Consider the following 19,802-nt stretch of genomic DNA (forward strand, 5'->3'; position numbering starts at 1 on the left):
TCTGTCTCCAAGTTTCAGGTGCATGTCCTGTTAGCGCACGCTATATAATAGAATTAATAAGTAGTTCCGGGACAACCTGGTTAGATACGGTTAACTGCTGTGCGTGTGAGAGTCTGTTATTTTGCAAGAACCTCAAAGCATTATAGTCCGCTAGCCAAGAAAGCCTGCCAGAGGCGTTTCCGAGTGCCAGCATCACAGCGTTGGTGCAGTAGTCCAGCTGTCACTACAAGTAATGTTGAACTGCCTTAATTGTGGGGTAAATGTTTTCTGGTTCTTGCGTTTCACCACCTTCATGCCTGTTTAATTATCGGCATATGAAAAGCGAAATAAGAGGCAAAATTTTTAATCAAATTTGAAACTGTATTTGTTCTTTTTTGCATGATAGTTGCCGACAAGGTGGTACTCTTATAAATGCGATTAACAACATACATTTCTGACGTAGACGTCAGTGAAGCAACAACTCTGTCTACCCAATTTTCTAAAAGACCCGCCGCGGTGGCTCAGTGGTTAAGGCGTTCGTCTACTGATCCGGAGTACTCGGGCTCGAACCCGACCACGGCGGCAGCGTTTCGATAGAGACGAAGCGCAAAGGCGCCCGTGCGCTGCGCGATGTCAGTGCACATTAATGATCCCCAGGTGGTCGAAATTATTCCGAATCCCTCAAATACAGCATAAGTTTCTTTCCATCTTCTCTCTGTCCCGCCTGTGGCGCAGTTCAGGTTTCCGCAGAGATGTGGCACAGATACTGCGCCATTTACTTTCCCTAAAAATTCAATTTCCAATTTATTTAAAAGCGCTTTTGGCGTCAGTTCTTAGCGCCTTTCGAATCGATGTGGTTAAACTGTGTCCTACACATGTCCCATTCTTGTGCAAATGCATGGTAGCAGAAGCCGGGTCATATTTTTTGATGACGGACGCACTTACTACAGCGCGCCGTCTCAGTGGGTCAGTGGTTATGGCGCTCGGCTGTTAACCGAAAGACGCGGGTTCGATCCCGGCCGCGGCGGTTGAATTTCGATGGAGGTAAATGCTAGAGGCCCGTGTATTGTGCAATGGCAATACACTTGAAAGGGCCACAGAAAGGGGTGTTTGAGCTTGGCTTTCAACTGCCTGCACTATGTAGAGCGTCCATGCCGCTTACGAGACTTCAAAAGCGAGCGGGAAATTTATAATACATTTTTAAAAATTCCCGCTTTCGCACCTAGCGGCGACGCGCGGTACAGGGCTTTCGCGTGATAACCTGGCATACAACGTCACATCGTGCAAATGACGTCAACAGGTGAGGTTATCATTGGTTCACAGTGCAAAATTCTTTCGACGTCACGCGCTAAAGCGGCCGCGGCCACTCCGCGCGCGCCGCAGCCAGCAGAGATATAGGAGGGGCCGAGTGAGTGGGGCCGGTGGAGGAGCGCCGCCGTTTTGGCGTGCGAGAGGAGAGTGAAAAGCGCGAAGACGCGGAAGTTCAAATTTTGTCTGGATATAACTCAGCTTCCACAAAACGCATTAAAAAAACTCTTGCTGGGGGATAATTATGAACCGTTGTCTTTTAACATCTCAGGCATATAACACCTTCATTGAAGCCGTAGGTGGTCGAAATTTCTGAAGCCCTTAACTGCGGCGTCCGTCATAGCCGTAGTATTTTTCTGTCGTTAAACCCCCATAATCCATAAGCCAAGCACTCAAAACAGAAAGAAGCGCCTCGCGCACGTCACAACATCAATGTCCTTTTTGACGTGTTTCACCGGTACCGAGAGGTTTTCGAGACCTAAATGCTTTACACGTGCCGTGGTTTTGCTCAAAGATCCGGCGAAACATCATCATGGTCATAAATGGGCGTCCACGGTGAACGACGCTGCGTTTAAGGATTGCGCGCGTATACCGAGAAAAAACGAATAAAACAAGACGGCGTTGCGGCATCAAGCACAAAATGATGGGGACGTCTCTCAATCTATTGCGTTTCAGATACGACGTTTCCTCTGTGGCCCTCACATGCTACAACCTGTGAGAGCATAGATATGGCTAAATAAAAAACATACTTGTGGTGTTATCTGAAGCAAAGGGATTCTTCTAGAGAATAAATAACGAATTTTAACGCATATCAAACATACATACGTAACTTTGATGAAGCTGAAGATGCTGTGAGGTAGAGCAGCAAGTGGAATCAATAGCACTGAGCTTGGTGCCGTTTACAGGTGCGGACGGAAGTAAATGAGGAAACATACTGCGGCCGTAACAGAGCACTGAAGTGTCCACTAGCAGCATGCATTCACCATAAGCCGTAATTTGAGCCACGCATTGCGTGAAAATGTTGCATGACAATAGCGTGCTCCTTTCACTTTTGACCAAACCTGTGTATCACTCCGTTGTCTATAAAATGACAACCATGGCAGGAACCAAGCGAATGCGGGGAAGGATAACTGCATGGTAAAAGAACACAAAAACGTTTTCCAGTTTATCCTTACCCTCACATCGTTTTTAGGTGCTTCACGAACGCCATTTCCGCTGGAAAAGAATCTCTCAGTCTATCGAATATAAAGAAACGTAGATTTTGCTCTTACATTCTTAAAACAATATTTCAGTTGAAATATTAATTAGTGACGTTCTACCTCCTAGTTTATGTAGTTCAGAGAATCATTAATTTGGAGCACATCAATACGGTGTGTTGAATATAACGGGTAGTGCGCCGGCGCCCGCTCTCTGTATGTTGTTAAAGAAATTGAGCAGTTTGGCATGAATGCCCAGCTCGTCCGACACAGATCGCGCAGTGCTGTTGTCTTTTATAGTTTAAATATGAAAAGAGGGCTACAAGTAAGTAATCTAGGGTATCTCTGTACCACTTAGGGTGAGGTAAAAAAATAGCGCTTCTGGTTTTGATGTAAGGTGAGGAGACTGCTTTATTAGTTGATATCTCAGGAAGTTTGCAGACTATGGATATAAACGAGACGTTCTGGGGCTTATCTATAGCGCAAATAAGCCAGGCGTGATGATATTCGATCATGACTCTAATTATCTGCTTACAACACAAAAGGTGTCACAAACCTGAGGTGACAGAACACACATAAATTAGGGTGGAGGTAAACGAAGGACAGACCTGCATGGAAAAGTACGAACAGACTACTAGGACGTAAGGATAAAGTAATTCATTTACTTTTATTTTATTTACTAATACCATCAGGGCAGGTTGGCATGACAGAGGGGAGTGATTCAATGTATGGCAAATTAAAGAAAAACTCAAACACGGCAAAATAAAAATACAAGTTCCTAAGCTCCTAATTTCAAAGCGCAAGCTAGCGCATTTTGAAAATATTATGGTCTTCAGTGACGGCGATAAGTGCGGGAAGGCGGTTCCAATCTTCTGATTTGCGTGAAAGGAAAGTATGGGAACAGCAATCAGTGGTCAACGGGGGCAGAGCGATAGGACGGATTATAGATTAGGTCACTGCGCAGGAAAAAAAAACGAATTGTAAAAAAGGCATTGTTCTCGCAGAGGCGAGAACACCTAGCGGCGAGAAACAAGTTGCGGTATATTTAGGGCTTCTTTCACGGCGGGCATATTGAGAGTCCGATTATAATTGTGAAGATGGTACTCTTATAAATGCGATTAACAACACACATTTCTGAGGTAGACGTCAGTTAAGCAACAATATTTTCCATCCATTTTTTTAAAAGACCCGCCGCGGTGGCTGAGTGGTTAAGGCGTTCGTCTACTGATCCGGAGTACCGGGGCTTGAACCCGACCGCGGTAGCCGCGTTCCCATGAAGGTGAAACGCTAAGGCGCCCGTGTGTTTTGCGATGTCAGTGCACATTAAAGATCCCCAGGTGGTGGAAATTATTCCGGAGCCCTCCACTACGGCACCTCTTTCTTCCCTTCTTCTTTCACTCCCTCCTTTATCCCTTCCCTTACTGTGCGGGTAGGGTGTCCGCCGAGATGTGGCCTAGATACTGCGCCATTTACTTTCCCTAAAAAAACCAGTTTTCAATTTATTTAAAAGCGCTTTTCGCGTCAGTTCTTAGCGCCTTCCGAATCGACGTGGTTCAACTGCGTCCTACATATGTCCCATTCTTCTGCAAATGCAGTGTAGGAGGAGCCGATCCATATATATTGATGACGGACGCATTTACAACAAATAGCGCGCCGCCGCGGTGGCTCAGTGGTTATGGCTTTCGGCTGTTGTCCCAAAATACGCGGGTTAGATTCGGCCGCGGCTTTAGAATTTCGAGTAAGGCAAAATTCTAGAGGCCCGTGTAGTGTGCGATATATATATATATATATATATATATATATATATATATATATATATATATATATATATATATATATATATATATATATATATATATATATATATATATATATATATATATATATATATATATATATATATATATATATACCTTTTAGGCGTCTCATTTCTCATTTAATTTTTCTCTACACACCGAATGGACACATTCGTGAGGGACCTGTATGGGATTCTTAAGGGAAGTTTCTGTCTCCTTAAATTCCCTCACAGTGCGCTTTTCTTTAGGCTACCTGAATAGCCTCTCCACATGGCAGCTGACTCAGGCACTTACAGAGTATTTGTTCCCTGTACCGTTGCATCGGCAACCTTATATCAACCACGGGTAGATGCTTGCGCCATGGTCGGTGTACTGCCGCCTGTGCCGTACACCAGAGACAATTGACCATTGTTTCATTCTGTGCATTGATGCTGTGTTCTACCGGGATATATTGATGATGATGATTATGCATTTTTATGGCGCAAGAGAATCTATGGCCAAAGAGCGCCATGACACAAGGCATTTTGCATTTTCTCATGGTGGGGTCAAAGACCCATTTCCCAAGCCTTTCAACCTAAATAAGCCGAGCACCAGACAAAGGGAAAGCTTGTACCCATTGTATCACCGGTAGGTATCCGGCGGCACTGGGCATAGAACAGCGCACCTCCCGCATACGAGGCAGATGCTCAACCACTTGGCGAACGCTGCGGTTTCCTGAATATATTAGAACGAACAATTAAGAGCATTGACATCACACCTTACAGTATCCGTTTTTTGCCTGTGGACAAAAACAGTGCTGTGAAATATGATCTATTTATGTTTCTGGGACTATTTAGTCTCTGGAAGAGCCGCATGATGGACCGCCACGCCGAATCACCACGGTCGTCGAAATCTTTGTTTCGTGAACAATGCGCTTTGGTGCGGGGAGTACATGCTGCCCTGGAAGAGACGCCTAGCTGGTTCCCCTATCTGGATGCAAGTGTGTGTCTCACAGACTTCTGATGTTTTGGAAGGAGGGGTCATGCAGGATTAAGGTGGCCTGGTGTTTTTGTGCCGGGATCATGCCTAGACCTTTCGTTTCGGCACTATTTCTATGCTATAAAGAAAAAAAGCGCAGTGGCGCAGCGGTTTAAGAATGCACCGCTGCACTGGCAGAGGTGGCTGTTTCTATCACAGGCACCGCAGGCATTGCGCGACCCATGTTGCTCTTCCCGGGCAATGTCTCGTTAACAGTTATTAATTTTACTGCCAGTCCACATGTAGGGTTCGGTGCGCTGTCGCATCTTTTTGTACATGTGTTGCGAATATTCCGCGAGAGGGCAGTGACCTAGGCTGCGCGTCCGGTTTTGTTTTATTTTGTTTTGCTTTGGTGCACGCCGTTAGAAGGGGACTCATGCCTTTTTGGTTAATCTCCCCGTTCGTCCTTGCGGTTCCTTTCGCCGCTCCGGACGGCGGGGCTATCTGCCGGCCTCGACCTTGGACCGCTGTCCCCTTGGCGAAGGATTGCGAGACCACCTAGGGAGGAACTCGGGGGTAAGGGAAAACACTCACATCAGTTCTGAGCTTTCCTATTCGTCAAAACTGATGAGCCGCGTTTAGCAGTTTATTTTTACGTGTGGAAAGGGGCGCGGGCATCTTCGGTGTGTACCCGCGAAGGGAGCCGCGCCCGCGTGCTTTTGTCGCTCGAGCTACTCCTAGCGGGCAGGCGCTCGGTCTGGCCGAGTGCGGAGGGAGTGACCGTTGAGAGCTGGTGCAAGGCGCGCCAGTTTGACAGTTGGGACGCGGTGTCCCTCGCCTCTGTGCAGGCGGTCGGCTAGGCCGGCCACGGATAGGTGTGGCCTCATACTTACTTTTGTTTGCACCCATCTGTAAATAGCCTGTATAAAAGTTAGTTTCTCACTAAATCGCTTCGCCTGCAACTCATATCATCGAGAAGCCTTCAAGCGGTGCATCCAGTTTCTGGAAATCACCGGACCAACACCACCGGCAAACCTTTACTTCACATTTCATTGTGATGACGCCACAAGCTGACGTGGCCTAAGTGGCACGATGCCCTCCTCCTACAGGCCGCAGCTAGCGCGGCGCTCCTCCGAGCTCACCCGAGCTTTTGCCCCTCATTGGCTGCAGCTGTTGCGACGGTCCTCCGAGCTTAGCCGAGCTAACTTCTGTAATCTCGGGTTCGTTCGGAGCACAAGAGAAAGCGAGATGACAAGACTCTTCTTGAGGTTGGCATGTCTAATGTAGTGCATTCGTACTAACAGATTTGCGTATAAAGTATTGAAGTACATAAATAGCGTTGTCTCAAAGTGGCGGAAAAGGCCCAGAAAACTAATCGCTAAAAAAGCCAAAACAGGTAAATCTAGAGGTGTAAACACCAGGTAAACACGACATCATCATCATCATCATCATCATCATCATCGTCAGCCTCACAATGCCCACTGCAGTGCAAAGAACTCTTCCATGCATCTCCAATTAACCCTGTCCTTTGTCAGCTGTGGTCACCGTATCCCTGCAAACTTCTTCACCTCATCCGACCACCTAACCTTCTGAGGCCCCCTGCTACGCCTGTATTCTCTTGGAATCCACCCGTTTACCCATAATGACGAGCGGTTATATTGCCTTCACATTACATGCCCTGCCGAAGCCCATTTCTTCCTCTTGATTTCGACCAGGATATCACTAACTTGCATGTGTTCTGTCATCAACTCTGCCCGCTTCCGGTCTCTTAACGTTACATATGTCATTTTTCGTCCCGTAGCTGACTGCTTTGGCGTTATCTTAAGCTGAACCCTTTTCGTTAGCCTCCACCTTTCTGCCCGAGAGGTGAGCACCGGTAAGATAGAGCGGGTGTATACTTTTCTCTTAGGGGATATTGGTAAACTACCATTCATGATCTCAGAGAACCTGCCATATGCGCCCCACCGTGTTCTTATTCTTCCAGTTATTTTCTTTCCTGATTTTAGCCGCATCAGCGGTCACTATATGCCCTAAGTGGACGTATTCTCTTACCCCTTCCAGCACCTCGCCACGAAGTGTGAACTGCTGTTCCCTGCCAAGAGTGTTGAGCATTATTTTGGTTTTCTGCAATCTAATTTTAAGACGCACCGTTCGGCTCCTAACTCAATTATCATGCTTTGCAGCTCATCTCCTGAGTGACTTAGCAAGGGAATGTCATCGGTGAATCACAAGCTACTTGGGTGTTCTCGATTAATAGCGCAATGTTTGAAAGTTTCGAGCACTGGATGTTGTCGCTCAGTGCGAGCAGTAAGTGCCGCTGGCCAGTATTGATACTTTGTAGCCAGAGCCCAAGACATCTTAAGAGCACTTCGACACAAGGAATGGGGACATTATTCTGGCTTGCTTTTCTTCACTTTCACTGTGGATAACGTGCAACCTTGAGAATGTTGCTTTATTTGTCTGGAAAAAAATCTCGTACTTCGATCCGTCCTCTGTTGAGAGAGCGATGATGTTTTTAAAGGATGGGAGCCATAAGGTTTATGTGTGATTCAGCCATGGTGAAAGCCGCCGACCATGGAGCCAAACAAAGGGACGGGACAGGAACTTGCAGGCAAGCCCTGCCCGCGCCGGCTGTACACCCCAACTATAACCTAATATGGCGGAACGCAGGGATAGTTAGCCTCACAAGGTTAACCCTCGCAGCCTCGAAGAAGGAAAGACCAAGAATGGAGGAGAGGAGAGGAAAATTGTGAGATAGAAGATATGAAAGTTGAAGATAGAGGGGATGACAGGTAAAGGTGACTGCCACTTCCCCGGTCGGGTCAGGCCGGCGGTGTCGTCTACAGGAAGCTGGGACCAACGTGGAGTGTGGACTCCGCCAAGGGTCCTTAAAGGTCCAGAAGCTAGGCGTTGGCTCAACCACCAGCAAACCGTTTTCCCAGGAAACGGTGGTGCCACGCACGGCTAAGTGTGGGTGCTCGGGTCCGTTTTGGAGCACTGCTCACCAATATTCCTTTGCGGGGATGGCATTGCGGAGGCTGTCGAAACCGTGATGTCCCAACTCCCTATCATCTGCATGTTGCACATGCCTTTGCGGTGCTCCTGCCACTCCGGCCTCATGGTTTCGCACACCATGAGGCCATCCCATACAAAAATGTCCTATGGCCGGCTATAGAATTTTGGCCCAAATAGCTATACACCTTTCCTATTTCTGTCTATAGCTGTCTATACAGGCTGATATATTTTTCTATAGAGAGCTTAAGACAATTTTATGGTTCCAAAGCTATAGCTTTAGTGGCATAGATTTTTCAATAGCTGGCAATAATCACCTCTATAGGTGCTTATAGACGTTCATAAAGGGCCATAGACAGACATAGTTTTTTCCATAGACGCCCATAGAACTTTTTTGTATGGGATGCCCTTGTAAAGGCAAGTAGCCTCCAAATAAGCAGCGTAGTTCGGTGGTAAAATCTTTTGTCCTGTCCTTACCTAACATTCAGGACAACAAAATTCATTCAAAATTCAAAATAACATTCAGGACAACACGCGAGATATAGTCAGTCTTTGTTCTTCCAATGCTCTCAAAAAACCTTGTCCACAAAGTATGCAAATAAGGTCTGAAAAACAATATAGCAGGCTGCAGAAGCAGGCTGCCATTTATTTCTTCTAATCTTAGTCGCCCAAGAGCTCCAAAAACAGAACAAAAATGAAGTATGTCAGAATGATCTGGCTGAGCAAATAAAAATGAAATAAAGTTATCCGGCATGCCCTATCGCCACACTCTCTCACACAAACCTAGCAAAATGTGAATCGCACTAAAGTGAAAATAATTTTTTCCACTCCTGAAAAGCTACGATATGAAGCCCTTGTTCAATGAAACGAAGAATCTGTAACACGAATCATTAAAATCAATTTCTTGCATGCGAACAAAGTGATTTATGAAATTGTACTGAAAGTGGCCGAAAATATATCAGCCAAACTGCCGGGTGCCTAAAAGACCATTTGCGTGAGCGCAAAAAAGATGCGAAGAATAGCGTTAAAGGACATTTAGCCGCCCACTGCAAAACATTCACCGAGCGTCATTCAGATTTTGAGCACTGTGGCGTCATAGACCCATGCTGGTGAGCTCAGTAGGGAACTGATTGAGGCCAGCAACATATTATAAATGACACTTTTATCAGTGCACTATCACGACTTTCATCTGAACAATATATTATATTTCTTTCTGATGAAAAGTGCAACCTTTGTAAAGATAAATTTTCATTCATTAGTCTTTTTTTTTTCAGTTTTCTGTGCCTTTTCCTAATGCTTTCTTCTTTGTGGCCCAACCTGCCTATAAAAGTGGGCTTCTTCGCAATAAATCGTAAGTTGTAAGTCAGTGCTCGTGTGTACGTTTCTTCTTTGCGTCCTTGTCCTTTTCGCGCAGTTTTTGAGATTGATCTGCCACCAACTCTCCTATGCTCCTTCATTGGCGACCCTCTCCAGAAGCTCGTCAGCTCACGTGAACTCAAATTACTTGGCAGTAGCGACCGGCCGCTGTGGCAGAGTAGCTATCGAGCTCGGCTACTGAACTCAAAGACACCGGTACGAGGCGCTTGTCTTTGTGCAATATCAGTGCTTGGTTAAGATGATCAGGTGTTCGATATTAATCCGGTGTCATTCGCAGCGCTACTCCATCATTTTTTCTTCTTTCACTGCCCCGTTCGTTCTTCTCCTCAGGGCGCAGTTTATGCGTGCTTCGAGAAACGACAGTTACAGTGTATTAGATGTTCTCAAAACCATTTTTCAAATTTTAAACACCACCGAGTGGGCGCATACCACCACCTGTAGATCCAGTTTGGCTATGGTACTAATTCAACGGTGAAAACTGTGAAAAACTAATACGGCGCTAAATCAAACGCTTCAATATACTTCCCTGCTCGAGCCCCGGAGTTATGACGTTCACCTTCAGAGCTGGGAAGAAACCACGACGACGTCGTCTGGAGACCAGAGTGATTAATGTCGCATCGCTGAAGCCATGCTATTGTAGGTAACCGGTTGTGCGCTATATCCAAGGGTCAACGAAGAAGTTCGACCCACAGCAGTAGCAGACTGCGAGCCGGCCTGGAAATGGTGGCGACCGAAAATGAACGAAAAAATATGAACGTTGACATGCGTTAGGCAAAATCCGAATTAAGTGCGCTAGCGCTGGGCGATCGTTGTGTTGAATTTATTTATTTATTTTTTATTTATTTAGTTCTCAAATGCCCTTTGGACAGGGGTTTTACATGAGGTGTGGGCGGCTTCACAGACGATTTCAAAGGTGGGTGGCTTCACAAAAGAAAATTTGCAATGCCTGTCCTGAAATTTGTCGCACTGGAGTGGTGAACCGCTTTTTCAGGCAGATCATTCCAGTCTTTCGCTGTTTGTGGAAAAAACAAGTGAAGGTGCGATGATGTGCGCGCGTGAGGCGGGTATACAGACTTGGAATGATTGGTCCGGGATGAATGGCGGTGAGCCGGAGATATAACGCTGTTACCAATTGGAAAATGATAGAACTTATAGTTGTGAACGAGCCTGGCTATTTTACGTCGAGTTTATAGATTGCGAAGATTTGCATTAGATTTTAGAGCTGTGACACTAGTATAGGAAGAATAGTCATTAAAAATAAATCGAGCTGCCCGGTTTTGGATAGATTCAGTGGAGTTAGAAAGATTAGTCTGATGACGGTCCCAAACTGAACATGCATATTCTAGCTTGGGCCTTATAAGTGTTTTGTAAGCAAGAGTTTTTACGGAAGAGGAGCAGAATTTAAGATTTCGCCTTAGAAAGCCGACAGTGCGGTTAGTCTCATTAGATATTTTCGCTACTTGAGAGGACCATGAAAGATTCTGTGTCAGAATAAGACCTAGATATTTATGTAACAGGGGATATTGCTTTGCTACCAAAAAAATACTTGGGCACTACGTGAGAACGGCGGTGGTGAAAAGTAATTACTGACGTTATGCTGACATTTAAAGACAATAACCAAGTTTTACACCATTTTTCTACTGTTTGTAAGTCGCGTTGAAGAATGAGGGCATCTGAACAATCGTTAATCGGTCGGTATATAACACAATCATCAGCAAAAAGACGTATGTTAGAAGATATATTGTTAGGGAGGTCATTGATGTAGATTAAGAAGAGCAGTGGGCCGAGAACGGAACCCTGAGGCACACCAGAAATCGCAGGGGACAGCGGAGAGGAATGGTTATTTGCGAAAACGAACTGATGACGGCCAAATAAAAAACTACGGAACATGTTATAGACTAGGGGATGAAGATTTAGGCGTGAAAGTTTCAAGAAAAGTTGATTATGAGGAACCTTGTCAATAGCTTTCTGGAAGTCTAAAAACAGTGAATCTACGGGTATGTTGAAGTCTAGGTGGGAGCTGATGTCACTGATGAATAATGCAAGTTGTGTATCGCAAGATAAATTCTTAAGGAAGCCATGCTGACTGGAATAAAAAAAAGTTGTTACAAATAAGGAAATTCATGATTTGGCTAAAAATGATATGCTCCATCAGCTTAGAACAAACGCTAGTAATGGAAATTGGCCGGTAGTAGAGACATGATGATGATGGCCCTATTTTAGGAACTGGAATGACCTCACCCGTTTTACAATCCAGCGGCACCACTCCAGACGAAAGAGACTGTTGAAATATGTACGACAATATGACACTGGTAGTTACTTTGGTGTTTTTGAGTGCTTTGGCGTTGATGTCGTCTACTCCAGCAGTGGACGTTAGCTTCAGTGATTCGATTAGTTTGCAAATGCCGTGAGGTTCAAAAGTGATGTCTGGCATGCCAGGATGTTGAAGTTAGGAAAACAAGAGAGATTGCCTTCGGGTTCTTTGGAGAAAACTGAACAAAACGCAGAGTTTAGAGTGGTTGCAACTTCGGTATCAGGAATAGAAACGTCGTTTTGGTCAAGTAATCTTCTGAATTTCTTTGGGCTTGGATTTATAACCATCCAAAATTGACGGGGGTTAGTAAGCAGCATATCAGGAAGCGAAGTAGAAAAGAAAGATCGGTTAGTTTTTGCAGCTAGATACTGGAGCATTTTATCAGCGCTGCGGTACTTTTCTCATGCGCGTGCAGTATTACTTTCTTTGGCGATGGAATAGAGTCGTTTATTTTTATTGTTAAGGCGCTTTAACGTGTTATTTAACCAGGGGGAAGACGGCCGTTCGGTTACGGTAATTGTGGGAATATGGGCTTTGATTAATTCCTGCATTTTTTATTTAAAAATTTGCCAGTTATCTACAACTGAACGACACGGGAACGTATCAAGAAAAGAGAAACTAAACTGAGTTAACTTTTAATTGAAAGCGATGTAATCACCTTTTTCTTAGAGGGTTATTTTCGTTACTTTTTTCGGGTACGTATACGAGATTGATAAGGAGCGTGAATTACGGCATGATCGCTGAGCTCGGGCAAAAAAGTTAGCGCAGAAAGGTTATCAGGATGTGTGGTGAACAAAAGATCGAGCAGACTGGAAGCAATATTATTATGCCTTGTTGGAGTGGAGATAAGCTGTGACAAGCCAAACGTAAGACACGTGTTAAAAAATTCACTTTCAGTGTTGTTTTTCGACATTGTTAATGCTATGTTCGACCACGTTATGGCAGGAAAGTTGAAATCTCCGAACAAAAGGATTGGTGTGCTGGGAAAGAGATGTGCCAGAGTGCAAAGTGCTTCGGGGAAAAATGCGACAAAGCTTGGATCGGCGTCTGGGGGTCGGCAACATGCTCCTAGTATTAAAGGTGGGTGGGAAATTTTAGTGCAAACGAACAGTATTTCCAACGGAGAGGAGATATAAATTCTAAAGCAGTGCATACTACGGTTAGTTGCTATTAACACCCCTCCACCACGCCTCTCAACGCGATCGCAGCGGAAGATATCAAAGTTAGGTAAAGCAATCTGACATTCAGGATTGGCGATGGAAAAATTTAACCAGGTTTCAGTTATAATGACAACGTTGCTATCTCTAGTGGAAACAAGGTTAGCAACTGAGTCAAGCTTTGGCAGAATGCTTCTAATGTTAGTATATAAAACGCAAAAAGGACATTTTGGTGGTTGCTCTTCAGACCTAACTCTGAGCTATGTAGGACGTTCAACAACTTTCTCTGTAGGGTGATCATAAATATAGGTAGTGTGTTTCGTGGTCAACCTGTCATTTCGAAGTTATTAACTTTTACCTTTGGATTTCGCAAATTCAACAAGCTTTTTGCGGGCGAGCCGAGGTTTCAGTGAATAGTCCGATGACACACTGAAATTGGAGTCTTTCAGTTTACCCGCCTTTGCCAGAATACGGTCTTTAACTTTGAAATGTGCGAATTTAACAATTATTGGTCTTTTCTTATTGACGGCGAAAGAGCCAATCCTGTGTGCATGTTCAATGTCGACAGTGTGTAAATCAGTGTCAAGCTTTGTTTTGCCGAAATCAATCACCAAACCCTCGGCTTCATTCCAAGTTTCTCCTTGGCTATCTGATATGCCATAGAATAGAAGATTTGACCTACGGGCCCTATCCTCGAACACATCCACTTTTGACGACAGGTGGAAAAGTTTGCATTTTCTTGAGCGACACATTGTACGTCATCTAACTTTTCTTTCAATGCGGGAACAGAGGAACAATATTGTTCAATTTTTAGAAGCCGGTTCCGAATTTCTTCGAATTCCTTGTAATTTTGCGATAACTTTGCGTGCATTGCTTTCACTTCATTGAGTAATGATAACTGCCCTGATTTCAGTTCTTCGAGTGCAGACTTTGTCACCAGTAGTTTTAGTGGAACGTGGATTAGGGCCTGTGTTTAACTCGACATCACCCGACAAAACTAACAAAGATAGAGCAACTTCGGCACAGTCATACGCAATGGATAAACAACAGCACGGGCTCGGCAACGCTAAGAGCGCCCGGTAGCTCGTACGGGGAGCACACAACGAGAAGCAGTTCGTTACCTGCGCGGCAAAGAGGCGATAAATGTGAGCGAAGCCCATCGCTGCTGCGTTGCCGAGCCCACTGAAGACCAGTAGAAGCGCGCCGAGCCTTTTATCTTGACGGGCGATCTGACAGCTTGCGAACCAAGAGGCCCATCCGGTGCGCAGATGGGATGCTCCGTAGTGCACAGTACAGGGCAGGAGTGCACGGGCGCGGCAACACTTTCTGCTGGCCAAGGATCCGGCGAGGTTGGAAGCGGGTCCAAGGAACTTGTACGGTGTAGGTACGGTATGTCGGATCCACTCAGGGCGTAGGTGGACGAGAAGCAGGCCAGGGCAAGGGTGATTACCTGCGCGGCAAAGAGGCGATGAATGTGAGCGAAGCCCATCGCTGCTGCGTTGCCGAGCCCATTGAACTATGGTACGCCTGCTGTCTAGGTCACGTGAACTTGTCACTTCATCGCAACCTACCAGGTATGTGTATACATACACCTGGTGAGGTTCCCCACAACACGCTGGGCTAGCGGGCAGGCTTCCACAAAGCAGAGGTTAGACAAACAAACATTACACAACAGCTGTATGCGGGGAATGGACACTCTAGGTGCTAGCGCTCTCAGACTGCAGGTGACACATAACCTCCGTCTCAACGGCATGACGATATAGCATTAATGGGTCTATGCCCATATATGCAAACTTTGTTATTCTCTACTTTACGTTCATAGATCGGGGGAGAGTCCTCATACTATTCTTGGCGCTGTGTTGCAGTGTTTAAACGGGGCACCGATGCCCTGGAATGTAGCTCGTTCAAGCACTGCCACGGTGGTGCTTGTGAGACCTATGCTGCTCTTCCCGAGCAAACTCTTGCGACCACTCATTAACTGTCGCCTGCCAGTGTGGGCAGTTTGCTCACAGTCCAATGGGCAGGTTGTGATGGCGTCACAACTTCACGTAACATAGGCGACCATTCTCCCACCTAGGTTGCTTTGTAGATTTTGCGCTCACGCCGCCAAAGACGACGACGCTGCGTTTTTCGCTGCACAGAACCCTTAACGGTTTCACGCTAACACAAGCCAAGTGCATACCTTCCTCCCGTCCTCCTAGCGATCGATGAATGCCAATCATTGCTTTATTCATCGCTCGGAGAAGCGCCATTTACACAGGCGGGCGAAGAGGAAGTGCGAGGTATGGCGCTGCAGCTAGATGGTTGAAAAAATTGAGCTACTTTCAGCATCAAAAGACTCCATCAGCTGCCTGCATGGGCCGCCATCTACATACGACGCAAGACATTTCTTTGCAAGAAGTAATGAAACAGTGCTGCAGATGGCGCTGGCTTATTGTAAGGTAGAGCACTTTAAGGTAGAGGAGAGCGTGATATCAGCTGGCTTGCTCCGAGGTTGGTGTTGTATCTCGCAGAGCCAAGAGCAACGAATTCGATTAGAACAGCGATTAAATCGGAATGACTGGAAATCTGCTTGAAACCATTACGTGCGAAAACAATTGCTGTAGAGATCAAAAAGGCATTATTAAGATGGAGGATTGAAAGATGCATGATAGTGCGGAGAACTCGCAATATGTCGAAGTTTTCGTACATGTAGAGACCAGTATTAGACGCTCGTTAAGGGCTTATACATGTTGTTATCACTGAAAAGAAGCGGCAATCTAAAGTTAAATTTTCGCTCACTGTGTACTCTAAGATTTAGACATCCATGGAAAGGGCATGGATCACTGATTATCTACCTGCAGGACATGCTCGTACACATTGTTCTGGTTATAGCGCAGTGTACTGAGTTTGGTCAGTTGACACATGTTATCATAACACAATATGGCCATAAAGCATGCAGCCCACAGGCAAACAGAGCATAACGGTGTACTCCGAAATCAATATATTTTGAATTTCGTCATATTTAAGCCAACGGCGAAGGTTCTGCACTTGCGTTCACATGATACGCAGTACAAATAAATGTATGAAAAAAAACACATCAGATGTCAGTACCACGGGTGGTCGAAATTTTCGGAGCCCTTCACGACGGCGTCCTTCATAGCCTGTGTCGCTTTGAGAGGTTAAACCCCCGTAAACCATAAACCGTCACTTTTAAATCATTCCCTTTGCCTAGACGCGTTGTCACTAGTTCAGATTTGATTAGAGATCGAATTTCGTTTTCTGGGAAAGCCTCACTGGCATTTTGCTAAAATGTGAGTGTTAATAATCGGAACCATGTACTGAAATTTGCCGCCCACCCACACTCGATAATATATCGGGTGTTTCAACGAACAATTCGACATTTTTTTTAATTTGGCTTTTTGTGGTAAAAATATGGGTTTTTTCGGCATAGTGTTACCACCTTTGAAGGAGGCCAGAATACCGGTTGAACCGCCTTAAGTAGTAAGCTGGTTAAATATTTTTTAATTATTAACTTCTTACCTAGTTGGGTTAGGTACCTAGTTGCAATTAGAGGTTTGTAGCCTGTTGTTAGTGATAGCCATATCAGTTTTTAAAATTTAGAAAACAGCAACTACTCTTGGCGCTGTGGCTCGACAAAATTTGGTTTTCTTCGACTAGTTAAGTGCGCTGGAGGGGTTGCGTTGCCGGCATGCTTGTGAAAGCGGATTTTCGCACCATGCAGCCAAATTCTGTCGAGCCACAGCGACCGGGGTAATCACGCTTTCGAAATTCCAAACACTGGTATTGCTATTACTAACGACTGGCTGCAAATCTCTACTTACAACCTGTTGCCTATGTGTGATAATTAAAAAGTTATATCAGAAATTAGTTAAACAGCTTACTAATTCAGACATTTCACCGGCTTTTCCCTGTCCGCCAACACGGGTAATGCTCTGCCACAAAAGCCGTATTTTTACAACAAAAAGCTTATTTTTGAAAATTTTTGAATTTCGGGAAACACCTCGTATGTTTCCAAACTAGGGTGGACAAGCAAGGTCTCTGCGTGTGGCCAACGGAAATTACAGGTTTAAACGTTTCGAGTCGACACATCGGATATGAGGAACGCTGTGGCAGAGGGCTCCGGATAAAATTTAGACGACCTATGATTCTTTAAGATGCAGCGACTTCGCACAGCAGGCGGGCGTTTGTCTGTTTGGCATCCGTCGAAAAACAGCCGCTGCGGCCTTTGCAAATGTTTCCCGCATTCTTTGCATGCAGATGTTCGTGTTCCAATAATCGGGCATAATAATGCGCCCTAAGTCGCCATTGGCGCTATCGCTTCACGCAAAAGAAATACTTTCCGTGCGTGCCAAAAGATACAGCGGAGATTAATTGCCTCCGCCTGCATCGGCGCTTTCCGTTCCCCTTCCAAGGAAAATTATTTTAGCGCGACACATAAGTGGCCAGTCAAGGCTAAAACCGAATAAAGCAATGTCATGGTCTTCCAAAACAAAGCAGGAATTTCTGTGTTAAACTCCATGCGCCTGCACGAATTTTATCTCAGTGCCACGCTTGTCTGCTTTCGTAACGACTTGTATGTACAGCGACACGGCATTTGCATAGGTTCATGTGTGGCACCTGTTCTGTCTAACATCCTCCTCGCTTCCATAAGTCTTGACATTAATGGTACCTGTAACGACGAATGCGTTGTGAGAACCTTTAGATATGCTGGTACTACTAATAGAGCAACCGGCTTCGACCTACCTGAACAAGGTGGAACTTGTTTTAAACATCTTTAGGCCACATTGAAAAAGCGTAGTTTCTAGACATTTGAAGTGACAGCTGAAACGAAACATACCTGCTGGATGTATAACCCACGATTCAAAAAGAACTACTCCAGTATGACTCCGCTCACTCAAAAACAGTTAAGAGAGCAATAGCAAATCTATACCTAGATTCAGCACTAAAGTTCTGCGTTCATATGGTTGAACATAGTTTCTCTGAGCAGATTAAGAGGCTAAGAGAATAAGGGTACCCTAAGCATGTTATTTTGTCATTCACTGAGACATTGCGGCAGAAAGTGAAAAGGCGAAAGAAAACACCGAAAAACTCCGAAAAGAGTGCCATATTATTCATCGAATGTCCCACAATCTGTAAAAAAGTCGCTAAAAAGCAGAAAGTCTCGGTTGTTTTCTCAGCTCCCCTGAAACTTACGAAGTAATTCCCCTGCATAATGGATGCAAAATGGAAATATGTTGGATGCGGGAAGCGCCATGCCAACCCGTATGTGAAGTATGCTAGCGGCGCTGTGTATATATGAACGGGCTCTGTCATGCGGTATGGTATACATTGGACAGTCAACCAAATATGTAAATGATAGGGCACGGCAGCATTAGCTGTCTGTGTTAAATGATGCAAACCTACATCTGCCAAAGCATTGCAAAAATTGTAAATAGAAACCACAGTTTACCAACATAAATATCATAGGCAGAGGTCGCGACACTGTGGCACTTGAACTACTCGAAGCGTTTTTGATCTGAAAAAAAAAAAGCCAAATGTTTGTATTAGCCACACTTTGGTGTGCTTGCGACAAAAACATTTCTTGGCGAGACATGTGTAAGATTGTGAACATTCTGATATGCTGGATGACTTTATGAGTATATATAATGTATGTAAGCGCGTTTTTTATGAATAAACAGTTTTGAGTTAGCTCCCGTCTTGTCCCGTTTATGTGTCGCTCTAAAAAAGAAATTCTCGTGGAAGAAACATGAACCAACTAGCTCTCAAGCAAACGCTCTTGAAATACCTTTCTGTTCTCCACAGAATATTTTGCTCAATGCTATAATATTCATGCTAGCCGCCGCGGTGCCTTAGTGGCTACGGTGCTCGGCTGGTAACCCGAGAGACGACGGTTTGATCCAGAAATGATAGAGGCCCGTGCACTGTGCGTTATCAGTGCACGCTAAAGAGCACTAGGTGGTTGATATTATCCAGAGCGTTCCAAGACGGCGTCCCCCATAGCCAGTGTCGCTTTGGGAACTTAAAATCCCCATAAACCAAGCCAAATGAACCAAAATATTCATGCTTTTTTAAACTGATGACATTTTGGCCCGCCCTGTTTGCACTGCCACTCGCGCTGACCTACGGATAGCACTCCAAAAAAAGAAAGACATAAGTTTGCCTAAGATGTAATCCCAAGTTGCGAGTGAGCTCTTTGCCGAAGTAATTCAGCCTGTCCTTCGTCCTAATGGCTCTATGTTTGTATACGTCTCTCCTGAGCATACATGTGCTAAAGGTTATCTGCAAATATCCTAGTGCTTACTTCAAACGCTACAGAAATGCACTAAAAGAAGGAAGCAAAAATGACTTCCTGTGCTCTTTGGCCCGCAAAACATGAGTGATATCTTATCTCGCTATAGTCAAGAGCCCAAATATTGCCTGTTTTGTCGCATACCGTTTTTTACTCAACGAAGCCCCGCAGGGGGGCGCCTGCAGCTTGCAGGCGTCGCGACGGTGAGTGGCGACACCGCGGGTTCCCGAGCATCCGCAGGGACATCTCCGAAAGGGGATGATGGTGAACTGTGCATCACCACGGACCCGAGCACCCGCGCCTCGCCGTGCGTGGCATCGCTGTGTCCGGGGAAAAGGGGATCCTGGTGGTTGAGCCGATGCCGAGCGTTTGGACCCTTAAGGCCCCTTGGCGGAGGCAACACACCACTTTGGC

The 19,802-nt window shown here is 45.3% G+C and overlaps 1 protein-coding gene across 1 annotated transcript in view; it reads right to left on the bottom strand.

Annotated features, from left to right (window-relative positions):
- The window catches only part of LOC144128188 (uncharacterized), a 30,486-nt gene extending 15,954 nt beyond the window's left edge, over window positions 1-14,532 (bottom strand). The window contains exon 1 of the mRNA XM_077661336.1: window positions 14,218-14,532. The gene's annotated coding sequence lies outside the window, so the exon portion shown is untranslated. The remainder of the gene's footprint in view (window positions 1-14,217) is intronic.
- Window positions 14,533-19,802: the final 5,270 nt, after the last annotated feature.

The sequence above is a fragment of the Amblyomma americanum genome, chromosome 4 (assembly GCF_052857255.1).
Source record: "Amblyomma americanum isolate KBUSLIRL-KWMA chromosome 4, ASM5285725v1, whole genome shotgun sequence".
NCBI lineage: Eukaryota > Metazoa > Arthropoda > Arachnida > Ixodida > Ixodidae > Amblyomma > Amblyomma americanum.